This window comes from Cavia porcellus, unplaced genomic scaffold, assembly GCF_034190915.1.
Source record: "Cavia porcellus strain 051 isolate PalLab524CR breed Dunkin Hartley unplaced genomic scaffold, mCavPor4.1 scaffold_30, whole genome shotgun sequence".
In the NCBI taxonomy this organism is placed as follows: Eukaryota; Metazoa; Chordata; class Mammalia; order Rodentia; family Caviidae; genus Cavia; species Cavia porcellus.
The window spans coordinates 44,795,693-44,809,317 of NW_026947513.1; the positions used below are offsets into that span (position 1 = coordinate 44,795,693).

The 13,625-nt window shown below is 38.0% G+C and overlaps 1 protein-coding gene and 1 pseudogene across 8 annotated transcripts in view; one reads left to right on the top strand and one right to left on the bottom strand.

The window, feature by feature from the left end:
• LOC134474084 (UDP-glucuronosyltransferase 2A1-like) overlaps positions 1-13,625 on the top strand; it is a 309,053-nt pseudogene that overhangs the window by 118,561 nt on the left and 176,867 nt on the right.
• LOC106026682 (UDP-glucuronosyltransferase 2A3-like) overlaps positions 1-13,625 on the bottom strand; it is a 109,237-nt gene that overhangs the window by 94,994 nt on the left and 618 nt on the right. The gene's annotated exons all lie outside the window — the stretch shown is intronic.

A 13,625-nucleotide genomic window follows, 5' to 3' on the forward strand; every position in this document is an offset into this window, starting at 1 on the left:
ACGGATATAACAGCAAGTGTGTTTGGGGGTGTTAAATAGCTGACTTTATCAATGTTTTTGGAACATTGAACACAGCTGTTTGCAGTCTCCCTGTTTGAATGTCCACCTTGTGTTCTTTGATACTGTGATTTGAGGAACTATTTTCAAGGAAATAGTGTGTAATCTACTAGCAGGTAATTTCTTACTGTTATGGTGTTTTGTTTTGTTTTGTTTTGTTTTGTTTTGTTTTGTTTTGTAGTTCTGTATTGCGTGTACCCTTACGCCGCTTTGGTTTGTTTTGTGTTTTTCTCTTTTTCCTCTTAAATAAAAAAAAAAAAAAAAAAAAAAAAAAAAGAAACTCAAATTTTTCTAAAATTAACACTCCATCTCACCCAACAAAAAAACAGCTTCTATTAAGAATTCAACCAAAAACAAAAGCTGATGATGTTATGAGCAGGAAGAAAACCTTCATTGTTGATGGCAGTGGAATTTTCATACAACAGTCAGTGAAATCAGTGTGGACATTCCTCAAAAATCTAAAAATAGAAATTCCATTTGGCCCAGCTGTTCACCAAAGGTACTTCTCAAAATAGTTATAAACATCACAGCACAGGAATGTATGTATGCCTATGCCCATAGCACCATAATTCATAATAATTAAATTTTGAGAACAACCTATATATCCATCAACAGATAAATGATGACAGAATATATTTCCATTTCTATGCACTATGAAGTACTACTCTTTAGTAAAGAAAGGTAATTTTGAGGCATTTGTAAAAAATGGATGCACCTTGAGACCACAATGTTAAGTCAACTGAATCACATGAAGAATCTGAAACTTGTATAAGAAAAATTAATATATAAATAATGCATGAAATAAGATGCACATTATAGGACAAATTATTTAGGAAAAAATTCCTGCATTCTAGGTTGTTTCTTTTGCCAGTTTCTAGTTTTACTTCACTATGACTTAAGAGTTCACTTTGTAATATCTCCATATCTTTAGAAATATTAAGTTCTTAATTATTTCTATGAGTATAGTAAGTCTTCCAATGAAAATAAATTATTTTCCAGGATAGTAAAATGTATGAAGATGGAAAGATATGAAGTGCTTGCCTAGATTTGTAGGAGAGTTATTAGTTGAAAACCAGTGCGTTGAGTGCTTGGTTTTGGGATAACAAAACAGTCTAAATTTGATTATGGTCATATTTGCACCATTCTGTCAATATAATAAAATCTACTGAATCATACACAAATTAATATTGCAAAGCATGTAAGTTTTAGTTCAGTAATTGTGTTATTTAAATAAATTCCCAAGAGTAATTGACATCCTTACTGATCTCTTTTTTTGCAAGGTGAAGTACACATGCACATGTTACAACTATGATATAAAATAATACTGCTTTTAACCAATACATTTTGTATGAAAACATACTTAATAGAAATTTTGGACTCTGTGTACAGAAGACCAACTATTTTTCAACTTACCAAGTCACCTATTAGTATTGGGAAAAAGTATGCTTATCATTTAGATGTTAATGATTTCTTCTTTGATTCAAATCAGATTTGGAGGCAATATGCAATCCAGTGCGCAATGCTGTACTGTAGAAAAATTTCGTTCTCATTTTTGAAGTAACGTATTTCATGGTGTTGCTCTTATAATGGAGAGACTTTGTTTGAAGGTATTCAATTTTAAATTTCGGGGGTGTAAGAAATATACATCTCATAGGCCATGTGTTTCTATTCACTAATCACAATTTTTCATTTATGTACTATACATTTTGTTTTGATTAACAATGCCTGATGCACTTTTTGACACATGATTTATGAAGATAAATTGTTCAAATAAAGGCTGTATAATTTTGTATAGAAGATCATGTTTGACTACATCTATATATTATGAATAATGATAATGAGCATGCCTACTGCCTCACATACATATCATTTTCAATTGGTGAAAGCAATAAGACATAATATTCAAGCATAGCCATGAATTATAAATTAAATTTCTAAAACTTGTTCATCTCTAATGACTAAAGTTACGTTATTTAAATGTTATCTCCTGCATTAATTCCTATGCCAGCTGCTGGAAAAATGATTCTATTAGCTTTGATGTGTGACTAATTTAGTTTCCATGTATTAACTGTGTTGTAAATGTCTGAGGAACTTTCCTACTCTTCTACATAGTAGCTGTTCTAGTTTACATTTCCATCGATACTGATTTATTTCACACCAATGGATGTTATAGTTTATTTCTATTACACACACTCACAAGCCAAAATACTTTGCTTTCAACATTCTGATAGTTGCTATTCCTGCATTTAAAGGTGATATTTTGTTGTGAGATTAATTTTCATTTACCAGATCTTTACCGACACTAGGAATTTGTTTAGATCATGTCCCTTAGTCATTTGATTGCTTTCTTTTGGGATATGGCTTTTAAATCCCTCTCCAGTACTTTCTGTCTGATAATTAGTTTACTTAAGACTGAATTGTTCTGATTGCTTACATAATCCAGATAATATCTTCTTTATATATATGATAATCACATATATATGATTTTAAAGTATTTTATCTAATTCCTTCTATTTTTTATCAACTGCTTACTATAACCCTTTTCATTCAGGAGATTCATTAATGTAACTCAAAGCATTTTATTTTTTCTTCTGTCATCTGCTCTTCTAAGGTGTCATATTCAAAAATGGTCAATGCCTAGACCAAAACCAACAACTATTTTTAGCTTTTTTGGCTGACCTGATCAGCTTGTTGTGATGTGAGCAGGAGATAATTAATAATAAATTGGCATATAAATAAATCATCAGTCTTTCTCCGGCTGACATGACTTGTGATGAGAATACTGACTGGCTTAAGGACAGAATAATCATTAAGCAAACAGCCAGAGCTGAGGATAGCAACAGTCTATCAAGTTCTGGTGCCTCAAAGCAAGATACCATGACAGCTAAGGACTTTGACTCTTGCATATTCTGCTATGCTCAGGAATCACAGTTAGCATCAAATTAGGTTATAAGTTAACTCTTATCTGTCCCACGTTATTTTCCAAAAATCCATTTTTTCTCAACTCTTGAACATTAACTGCATCAGTAGTTCACCTCCACTGCTAGGTGCAGCCCAGCAATACACCCAAATCAAACAGTATACCTAAAATGCCAAGAGACTGTGCCTTGTGGTCCAAGAAGGTCCTTGGATTTGACAGTCCTGGTGCCCCTTTTAAATAAATTGAGTATGTTTCATCTATAATTTATCCTGTCATCAAACCTTTGAGCAGGAGACTGGTGGCCCTAGGTTTATGCTTCAATAACTGGTGCTCAATGTGGGCTGTTACAGTTTGCTCAGAGTAAAGCATTCTGAGTGAATACCACTGGAGGGCAGAAATGATGAGAGAACCTCAAGTTATAAGTAACACAAAGCATGAAGTACATGGTTACTATGATAGTAGGTTTTCAATTCTGATTACAAATAGGGCAAATTTATCAGTTGAGGAGCAACTGAATTGCTTCCTGAATGGCTAAAGCAAGCTAAGAGTTTCAACCAGTACTTTGACTAAAATGTTACTTGATATAGTTAAATTTAAATATTGGATTCCCCAATGGGTAACTTAAAACATGAAGATTTAAAAAACTGGGATCATATAAGATACTAAAGCACACACAATAACATGGTGAATTCATCTCCCTCAAGATGTTTATTTTCTGGAACATCATTTGCTCAGTTCTTGGGCCCTTATAGCCTACACTGTTATAACTCAGGCCCCAGTATAAAATCCAAGGAAGCAAGAGACCAAAAATTTAGGTAGCAAAGGCTTTATTGAGCCAGTCCTGGTGGCACAGTCTCTCCCAGATCGACCCAAAGACTGCATGCCCCAAGACTGGGAAAAGGGTTTTTAAAAGTAAGGGAAAGTGGGGGGAAAACCTGCAAGGCCATTAAACCTGTTAACCTGCATCTGGAAACTGTATTGCTGTCCACTTAGCTCTGACAATCTTGGGAGTTCCTGGTGTTTCTCAAATTACTCCCATCCTGCAGACTGACATTATCTCGGAGTGGCACATCTGCAGCAATATTTGGAGAAGAAAGTGGAGAGTTAATTATCCCAGGACAGCTCACTTTCGCTAGTGGGTGCAAAGGGGTCAAGAGTTACAAGAAGCTGAAACTTAAGTTTTACAAAGATCTGATATCTAACTCATTTGATGCATACCGAACAAAAGGAAAGCACTGATTGGGGTTTGGGCCATAGTATTACCTGGTAATTTCTTTGAAGCTAAACAGTTCTTAAAATTGGAACAGGCTCATTTTATGACAGATCATCACCAGGTTGGGAAGAGGTCACCAGAAACCCAAATTCTTTATGGCCTAGATAGATAGGTGAGGGGAGGCAATAAGGCACGCTACAGAACAGGAAAACGGCGGGTATGTCTATCTATCTTGCTGGGAAGGGAATCAAGGTCAGGTAAAGGGTTAAACTCATATGCAAATCTCCCTGCACACAAGCAAGTTACTTCAAACAAGTGTAAATTAGTGGGCCATCCTAGTTTTCTTTAGCTCTTTAGCAGAGAATAGAGACGCCTAACCATGATTAACAACCCTTGTTAGCTTATTTTAGCACCACTCTTCTTGTTTGTAGAGGGCCGCTGTGGTTAACATATCAATTAGGTGAGATTCTTGCAATTCTTTACAGAGGAGAGTATTGCTCAACATATCAATTAGGTCACTTAACATATCAGTTAGGGAAAAACGGATTAAAAAAAAAACACATTTAGTAAGCCATGTTGCAGGTTTGCTATAATGCACAAAATAATGAAGCTATTTTCTTAGAGTACAACAACACAAGTTCATGCTGCTCAAAAAAGATCAAAAAAATGTAACTTATAAAGCAAAAAACAAAACTAACCAAATTTCTTTCCAAATTGGAGCATGTCTTAGATACTTTGCAGCTTTCTTAGCTGTTAAGAAATCACAGGGAAAACACAGGGTCAAAAAATTACATGAAGTTATAAGGACTTGTTTTTGCCTCCTCTTCCTCCAGAGCCTTGCCACCTCCTCTGCCTGAGGCACCAAAGTGGTTCTGAGCAATTCTCAAAGCATTTTACAAATATAGCAACCCAGTGAGAAAATTTTGGTACACTTGTGTGTTTCCCTGAAGGCAATATTAGGGATCCCAAAAACCCTGATCAAAATATTAATGTACATTTTACCTTTCAATTTAAAATTTTAAAAAGCTTAAATAAAGTTTTGTGAACAATAGGGTCCAAAGTCCACATGCAATTGGTCAATTAGAGAATGTATTTCAGACTTATATGTTGGTACCTTTTGATCTATGTCATTTAGCTAAAGCTTATCTATATTTTGAGGTTCAAATACACCTTTGGTTATTGAACAGACTAAGATAACTGTAGAGTGGATAATCTTGAATTCACATTAGATATCATTACAAACAACTGAGTTAGATAGAAACATTATAGGCAGCCAGACATGGCTAGGTCCTCTAAGGAGCCAGAGAAGCCCAGACAGCTTGCAACTGTGGAGGAGACAGGTAACTCCTGGTGTGGGCCAGGCCTCAAGACAAAGGATCAAACAAATGCATCTCCATTCTAAGGATTGATATTCTAAATAGTTCCCTATTACCCTGAGAAAACCAGGAGACACCATCCCAATGCCTTACAGAAAGAGACATTGCTCTTTAAAGCATGCCCACTTGCTATGTGGCTCACTTCCCCATTTGTCCTGATTTAATCAGTTTTATCTGAGCAATTAATCTCACTGGTCAACCGTAGTTCTATCCCATCTTGTGAGTCCCCACATTTTCCTCACCCTGGATCTCATCTTGCAGTTTTACTCTGTAGAAGTCCCTAGAAAAGATAGTATTTGGCAACCCACTTGGTCTTGTAATCCTCAAATGAGCCCCAAACTCAAGTTCAAAAAATGGGGCAAAAACATATTTTAAAAAGCAGTGCTGATTTATTTTATCCTGGGCCCAGTGACACAGTGCAATTGGAGTTTGAAAAAGCTCTGTGTCACTTTGCAACTTTTCCAACCCAAGGCAGAGTCTTTCTGGGCCAACCTGTGTCCACACTGGGAGACTCTCACATCCTTTGGACTCGGATAGCCCAAGGCAGAGTTTTCCTGGGCCAGTCTGTGTCCACACTGAGAGACTCTCATGTCCTTCAGAGCTTTATAAGTTCCAATGAGCAGAGCTATTAATAAACCCATGAGAAATCCACTCATATATTGGTGACGGCCAATTATTATGAGCTTTGGAACCATATAATACCGATGGGTCTAGAGTAAAAAGTGACGACTTGCACTTAATACAACCTGGTCTGTTGCCTCACCTGGCTTTTGTAACTCCATGGGCCAGACCCCACACCAGATTTGATCTTGAGGAACACTTCCTGTCCCCCTCAAAAAAACCATACCTATCTATGGCTTATCACACTGATGACAAGTTTACAAAACTCTCTAATCTTTAAGGCTTTGTTTTGAGAACGTGTGTTCTTTCCCACCAGCATCCCTTTGTTTCCTCACTGATTTCCCTCCCCACACCGTGTGCTGATCCATTCCCCACAGAGATGGCAGAAACAAGCCCAAACAGTGTTGAGAGATTCACATGGGGCTGCTTTAAGCTTTAAGCTGCTTTAAGCTTTCATGCCATGCCCCAACTCCACATGGTATCTCGGCTCTCATGTGGTGCTGTGGTGCTCCAGGTCCACGTGGGGTCAGCTGTAATGCTGCGCCCTAACCCGAGCAATCCATGAGTGGTTCCTCCACATGGCGGTTCAGCTCCACCTTGGCCCAGCTATCAGCTGCGCTTCCGGGAGCAGCCCCAGCTTCACATCGCATCCCAACTTCACCTCCCAACTCTGCCCTCGCATGTACCATGCGCTGCCACTGCTGCTGCCAGCACAGCCTCTGCCTTGCACGCATTTCCAGGGGTAGTCCCAGCCCACCCCAGGCCCTCTGTCCTGGTGCTCACCCTGCCTTCACTTTGAGTGCACTGCCCCCATGCTGGGCATGCTCTGTGCATGCGCCAGACCAGTCCCCACCCCAAGCTCAAACAGGTCTCTGTCTGCCAGCACAGACAGGTGCAGCAGACACCTCATTATATTGCTGATCTGATGCTGCATTCATGTTTTCAGATGTAAAATTCAGATTGTTTCTGCTGCCTTTTTTTGTGTTCCAGCCATGACAAATGTTTTCTTTCAGATCCAGATATTGGCTTAAAAATGTACAATCTAGATGTTTAATAACTAATATTTAAAAAAATTATAAATTTCTTTTGCTGGGAACCACTAGCTCTTTTCCAGGAGAAGGGTTGTATGATATATGCAAAACAGCAAAACCGACACTGCAGCAGAAGCCAAAATTAAACCTTTCCCAGCCTGTCTGCCTCCCCTGGCTCAGCCCTCCACCCAGCCATAATTAACTATATTCAACTAATATTAAATAAAACTGTAGCTGATTCTGTCCTAAATAAAAAGGTAAAAATTAATTCAACAGGCCATCCTCTAAAAATCAGATGGCACTGGACGTTTTAATAACATAAAGAGATACTTGTATATATATATGATATAAATGACATGTCAGTTCCTAAAATTCTCTGGACCTGTCCTCCTTATGAGAAGCCATTGGTAAAATTATAAATACCCTGTTGATTATATCTGACTCCTGCATACTTACTTAATTCTACAGATACCTTCTACTGTAGACCAGATCCCACAACAAAAAGGCAAAACTTGACCTTCAAACCTCATAGAGACCTTAATATGGCTTTTCATATTTTCAACAACAGAGATAACAGTGACACTTGGAGTTCTGAGACAGGTAAACTGACACAAGGTGAAGCTGCCTGCTCCGCCCCATGGACCATGCCTGAAATGCAGCAGAAGACATTGGACAAGAGAGTGCCCCATCCTGGTGTTCTTTGGGACCTTACCTCAGGGCTACTGAACTGTCCTAGCCACCAGAGAGTGGGTAAGCCATCCTAACTTCTAGCTCTCACAGGAAATGCCAACACTGCCAGATTCATCAATGACAGATCTGCTTAAACTTGCTGCTAAAGACTGACAGGGCTCAGGGCCAACAGCAGTCCCTTTTTTGGGTGTCCATCTCAGAGTCCAAGTCCCACTAAAAGTCTTAGGTAAGACAGTCTCTATATTTGTGGACATATAGGCCATATATACAGAGTTCTTCCTGAGTTTTTAGGCTGCTATATTAAATCCTCAGCCTCTAGGAGTATTGACGGTCAACCTATGCCATTTACAAACAGGGCCTATTTTGTGCAGGTTCCAGACTGCTTCTTCCCAATCCAACCAGTGGTGCCAAATCTTCCCTCCATCACTCACTCTACAGTCCTAAATCTTAAAAATGCTTTTTGTTCCCTTGTGTTTATACAGGCTGACCCAGACACTGAGGCCTCAACAGCTTACACCTGTTATCGCTAGTAAACCTCTCCTCAGTGATATAAGACCACCCCCTTCCTTTCTTACTCACCAATTTCTCAGACAACCCTGGTCAAGACTGACAGATACATTTTGCCTTCTCACTTTGTTTATACTTTTTCAGGATACATAAAAGCCTTTCACACAACCAGGGAGACTGCTGATATACTTACTAAAATCCTGTTACAGCAAATCTTTCCAAGGACTACAAACAGGTTAAAGTGACCCATATCTGATATTCTTGGCAACCTCAACAGTGATCAAAGTTGCTAGACTGCCATCCTAGTTTCACTTCACTCAGGCTAAGTGGTGCCCTTCCAGCCTTAGATCTAACCATCCTTTTCCTATTCATCTCTGCCTTATGAAGGCCTCACAGTCATGACTCTCAGGCTATCATGTTTTGTTATCCAATTTGGCTTCTAATTTCTTATTCTTTTACAGCAGGACTCTTAACAGTATTTCCTAAAGACTCCAACATCATGCATACCAGAGACAAGCCTTACCTACCTACCTTTTAACTTTTACCCTTTCACATGGGGGAGTAGTCATCTCTTATAACTTCACTCCTCCTAACCCCATGTTTAATTTTCAGAATTCTGCCTTACCGTGGAAATGTTTCTACCTCAACATGGTCCTGATATAATGGCATGTCTAAATCAAAGTCACCTTCCCTTTTACCTCACCTGGGTCCTTAAATATGACAGTGCCATACCTCCTCATAGCATCTTATCTCTTTGTTTTTCCAGTCTAACATATGTGCATTGACCAGTGAAGTTGTCCTGGATAAAACACCTGGCACCAGCTTCTACCTGGGCATCAACTGTCATCCCGTCGATTCCCCTAGACCCCAGTACAGTGCCTCTTCCAGCAGGAAGCAGTTAAAGAGAGAAATCTTTGCCCTTTTTCATAATAGTAATCATAAAACTGGATATGAAAGAGTTTTGGCCCAGGCCGGACACTGTAGCTGAAAAGCCTCAGGCAGAACCAAGGAGCTCCTATCTCTCCCACCCCTAGGAATTTACCTGTGACTCTCTTCCCCACCCCTGGGAATTTACCTATGGTGCCAAAAGAATACCAATGGGCTACCTGTGCATCCCGAATGCCCTTCAGGCACCACCCCTAACCTAAGCTACATGTATGTCTCCACTCCACATGTTCCATGGAGAGATAGCTGACCACTGGGGGGGGGAGGAGATGCCATGCCCCAGGGGATTGGGGGTGTGTCTCCCCACATTCTCAAAATAGGTCATTTATATTTCATACTTCTTATCTTTTCAGCCGCCGCCGGTCCCCCAAAGTTCTATCAATCAGTATAATGCAGAATGTGGTGACCCTGATATTAAATCTTCTAGAATTTTGAGAATGGAGACAAAAAATAAAAGATACAACTAGTGGAACAGTAGATGCATAATCATCAGGCACTCTGTGTTAATCTTAATCAGTTACTATGTTTATTTGTTTTATATACCGTTCATTGCTTAAAGGTTCAGTGGGACAATATTATGATAAACAAGATTTCTCCATTGAGAGGCTACTTTTACCTAACCAACTGATTAAGAGTTTGTAAATTTATATCAAACAAATAACAAAAAATTGTTCTTACAGACCAAATATGAAATAGAAAATTCATTGTTTGAAATCCTAAAACAATTATATTAATCTTATATAGAAAACAATATTCTAATTTGTTAAATTGGACTATTTATTCACAGGTGATGGTTATGCAATTTTTAGGCAAAATAGATATTCATCAACCTAATGATCTTTTGCTTCATGTCTTCCTCCAAAATGCCTGTATAGGTGCCCATGGGCCACCATCAGGAGTCTCCCAGGGATAGCCTACTGAGGCCTGAAAAAGAAGCAGCCACTCCCACACTTGTGAGCACCATGGCCACCATCAGGGTCATGAAGATAGTATGGGCTGGGAGACACAGCCAGCCACACATCAAAAGCGCTGCACATGCCTGGAATGGCCTGCTCTGTACCTCCCTAGGAACCTAGGGTAGGTGGGGCCCAGGTGCCTGACCCATTCCCTTACACCAAACATAGGTAGCTAACATGGAGGTGGTACCCTGCAGTTGGCTCATTCATAGGAAAGCAGGGGTATCTCAAAGAAGAGGAGCAAAAGGCATTCACTGGCCTCCAACCCAAGCAGAACAAGCCCAGGAGACATATACATAAGGAAATTGGTGGTAGCACTCCTGGAATCTTTGGGGTGATATAAACTGAGGTAAAGAAAGTATTTCATGAGGCTGTAAAAAAATCAGGTCAGAAATAATATCTCACATAAAAGAAGAAATGGCAAACATAATGAAAGGGTCATATGTATCTAAAGAAGATATAGATAAAAAGAAAGGTTCATAGCAAGCATAGGAAAATGAAGGAAACCTTCAGTGAGCAATATAGGAGAGAACTGACATGCATGAAATAGATACAAAGAGACATTCAGAAAATTAAAATTACATTGTCAAAACTCCTTGCAAGAAACTGAAACTAAACTCTCAGACTTTGAAGACAGGATTGCAGACAGTGACTGCAAAAGGAAGGATCTCTTAAAAATAACAAGGAACCAAGATATGACAATTAAACCTTTGCAGGAATATGCTAAGAAAAATAAATAAAATCTGATAAGTGTCAGTGAAAAAGCAGGAGACAACACAAATGGCATACAAAAACTATGTGCAGAAGTCATAGCAGAAAATTCCCTAATCATGGGTAAGGGAACCCATATACAAATAAGATATACATATAGAACTCTTACTAGCCATAATTAATACATCTACACACACATATAACAACCAGTATCTCAGAAATTCAGCACAAGAACAGAATATTAAAATCTATTACACAGAAAAATAGATCATCTATAACGGAAAACCTGTCAGAATCATACATCAAGTCAAGAAACGCTTGAAGTACTTCAAGTCCTGAAATAAAATAACTTGCAACCCAGACTGTTGTATGCTGCATATCTGCCTTTAAGTTTTAATGGAGAAATGAAATACTTTTTGACAAGAACAACTGTAGGAACTCATGACCACCAAACCAACCCTACAAAGAATACCAAAGGGCATTCTAGAGGGAGATATAACTGACCACTGTTCCAGGAACAGTGGCAGAGGAAGACTGATAAGCAGGGCAGGCAGTTGAATGGAGGGGAAAATTAGGGAGCCAATGGCAGGAAAATAGGAAAGCAGACACAAGCTAGTGCATATTGGCCATAATCATTATCTATATGGCCTCAATTCACCAATAAAAAGAAATAGATGCTGAGCAGATCATGAAACAAGATCCATCAATATGTGGTATACAAGAAACATTTAACTCAAAAGAGAATTCATAGGCTGAAAGTCAATGGAGAGAAAACAATGCTACATGTGACAGGGAACCAAAACAAGAAGGGGTACCTTGCCCATCAATAAGAAAGGTATAGTATTTTTATACAGTGTACAGCTACTTAGCTATACAGAAGGATAATTGTGAGGCTCTTGCAAGTAAATGGATGCAACTTGAGATCATGCTCATGGGTGAAAGGGTTCAGAGCCACATGGGTAAACTTCATGTTTCCTCCCTAGTATACAAAACTACAGGAGTTAGTGGGATCCAAAATGTGTAATAGATATTGTAAAAGTGAAAGCAGAGTAACTTCTAAGAAGGGAAGGTGGCAGCCAATGTTAGTTTATTATTTTCTTAATTTGAAGCCATGTATTTTCATTGTTCTGTTTTGTTTGGTTTTACTCTGACTTGTTTTGTTTGATTTTATTTAGTTTTGTTGGATTTCATTATATCTGATGATGAGAGCAGCTATTTTAAAGATAACATGATATATTATGGTAGACATTGTTGATTTCCTATTATCTCATTTTGAGGCCCTGTATCACTTTCACTGCTTTGTTTGGATTGATTTTATACTGTTTTGATTTGTTTGATTTTATTATGTGTTATGGCATAGGCAGCTACTTGGAAGATAAAAAGAGGTATAATGGTAGCCATTATTGATTTTTTATTGTCTTGTTTTGAAGTCCTGTATTGTGGTCACTGTTATGTTTTGATTGGCACTATTCTGTTTTATTTTGTATGATTTTATTCTCTTTAAAAGAAAAATTTTAAAAATGCCTGCATATTTCCTAAAATAACTCCTCTCAAACTAACACCTAATGCCACAGTTTATTTTACAGATGGATCCTCAAAATGCAAAGCAGCTATCTGGATGCAGGATTTTCAACGTGTTTTAACTACTCCTGGTCTTTCAGCTCAGTGATCAAAACTTGCTGCTATCCTGTAGGTAATAAAATTTTTTCTATTATATATATATAAAGTATTAATGGTTCAGTCTGGAAGGTGTGCTTGATCCAGAGGCTAAAAATTGCCAACTTGTGATCAATCCTAGATGCTTTATTGTTAAATCTGTATATTATTTTTAAAAAGGTCATTCGAGCTAGCTAACTAGGCCTGCTCCCATTTTCATAGGTCATATTAGATAACATTCTAAATTACCTGAACCCTCAATTTTGGTTAATCAACAGGTTGATGCCCTAATTTTTTGTTTCTTCTTTTGATCAAAATGAGTGATTTCATAAATATTTTCATTAAAATTTAAAGCCCATCAAGAAAAAATTTTCAATCTTCTAGAATGTGAGCCAGATAAATTATACTGTCCCATGCTTCCTGTGACAAAATCCCTTCACAATTGCTGCAAGAGAGCAGCAATCCAGGGAACATAAAACCAATGTGGTATGACAAATGGATATTACACACATTTCCTCATTTAATATGTTGCAATATGTTCATGTCTTTAGAGACACATATTCTCACAAATTCTATTTAATGCTCAAGAAAAAAGGCTCACCAAGTATAATAATGTTTTTCAACTTTTATTGATATGGAGATTTCCAACTATAATGTAATGACCCTGTCCCATGTTGCTGTTATCCCTTACAATCCCCACAAGGACACGCCATAATAGAAAGAGCCCATTTAACAATTAAACATCAATTAGAAAATCAAGAAAAAATGGAGATACACAGGTCACTCCTCAGACTAAATTGGATTTTGTAATCTTTGTCTTAAATTTTTAAAATTCTGCTGCAGATTCACAAATGATGCCTGCAGAGTTCCACTGGATTCTCTTGCTTTAATTCTATTCTAACTCATTGTATTAAGCTTGGAGAACTCCATTCAAAAACAGTA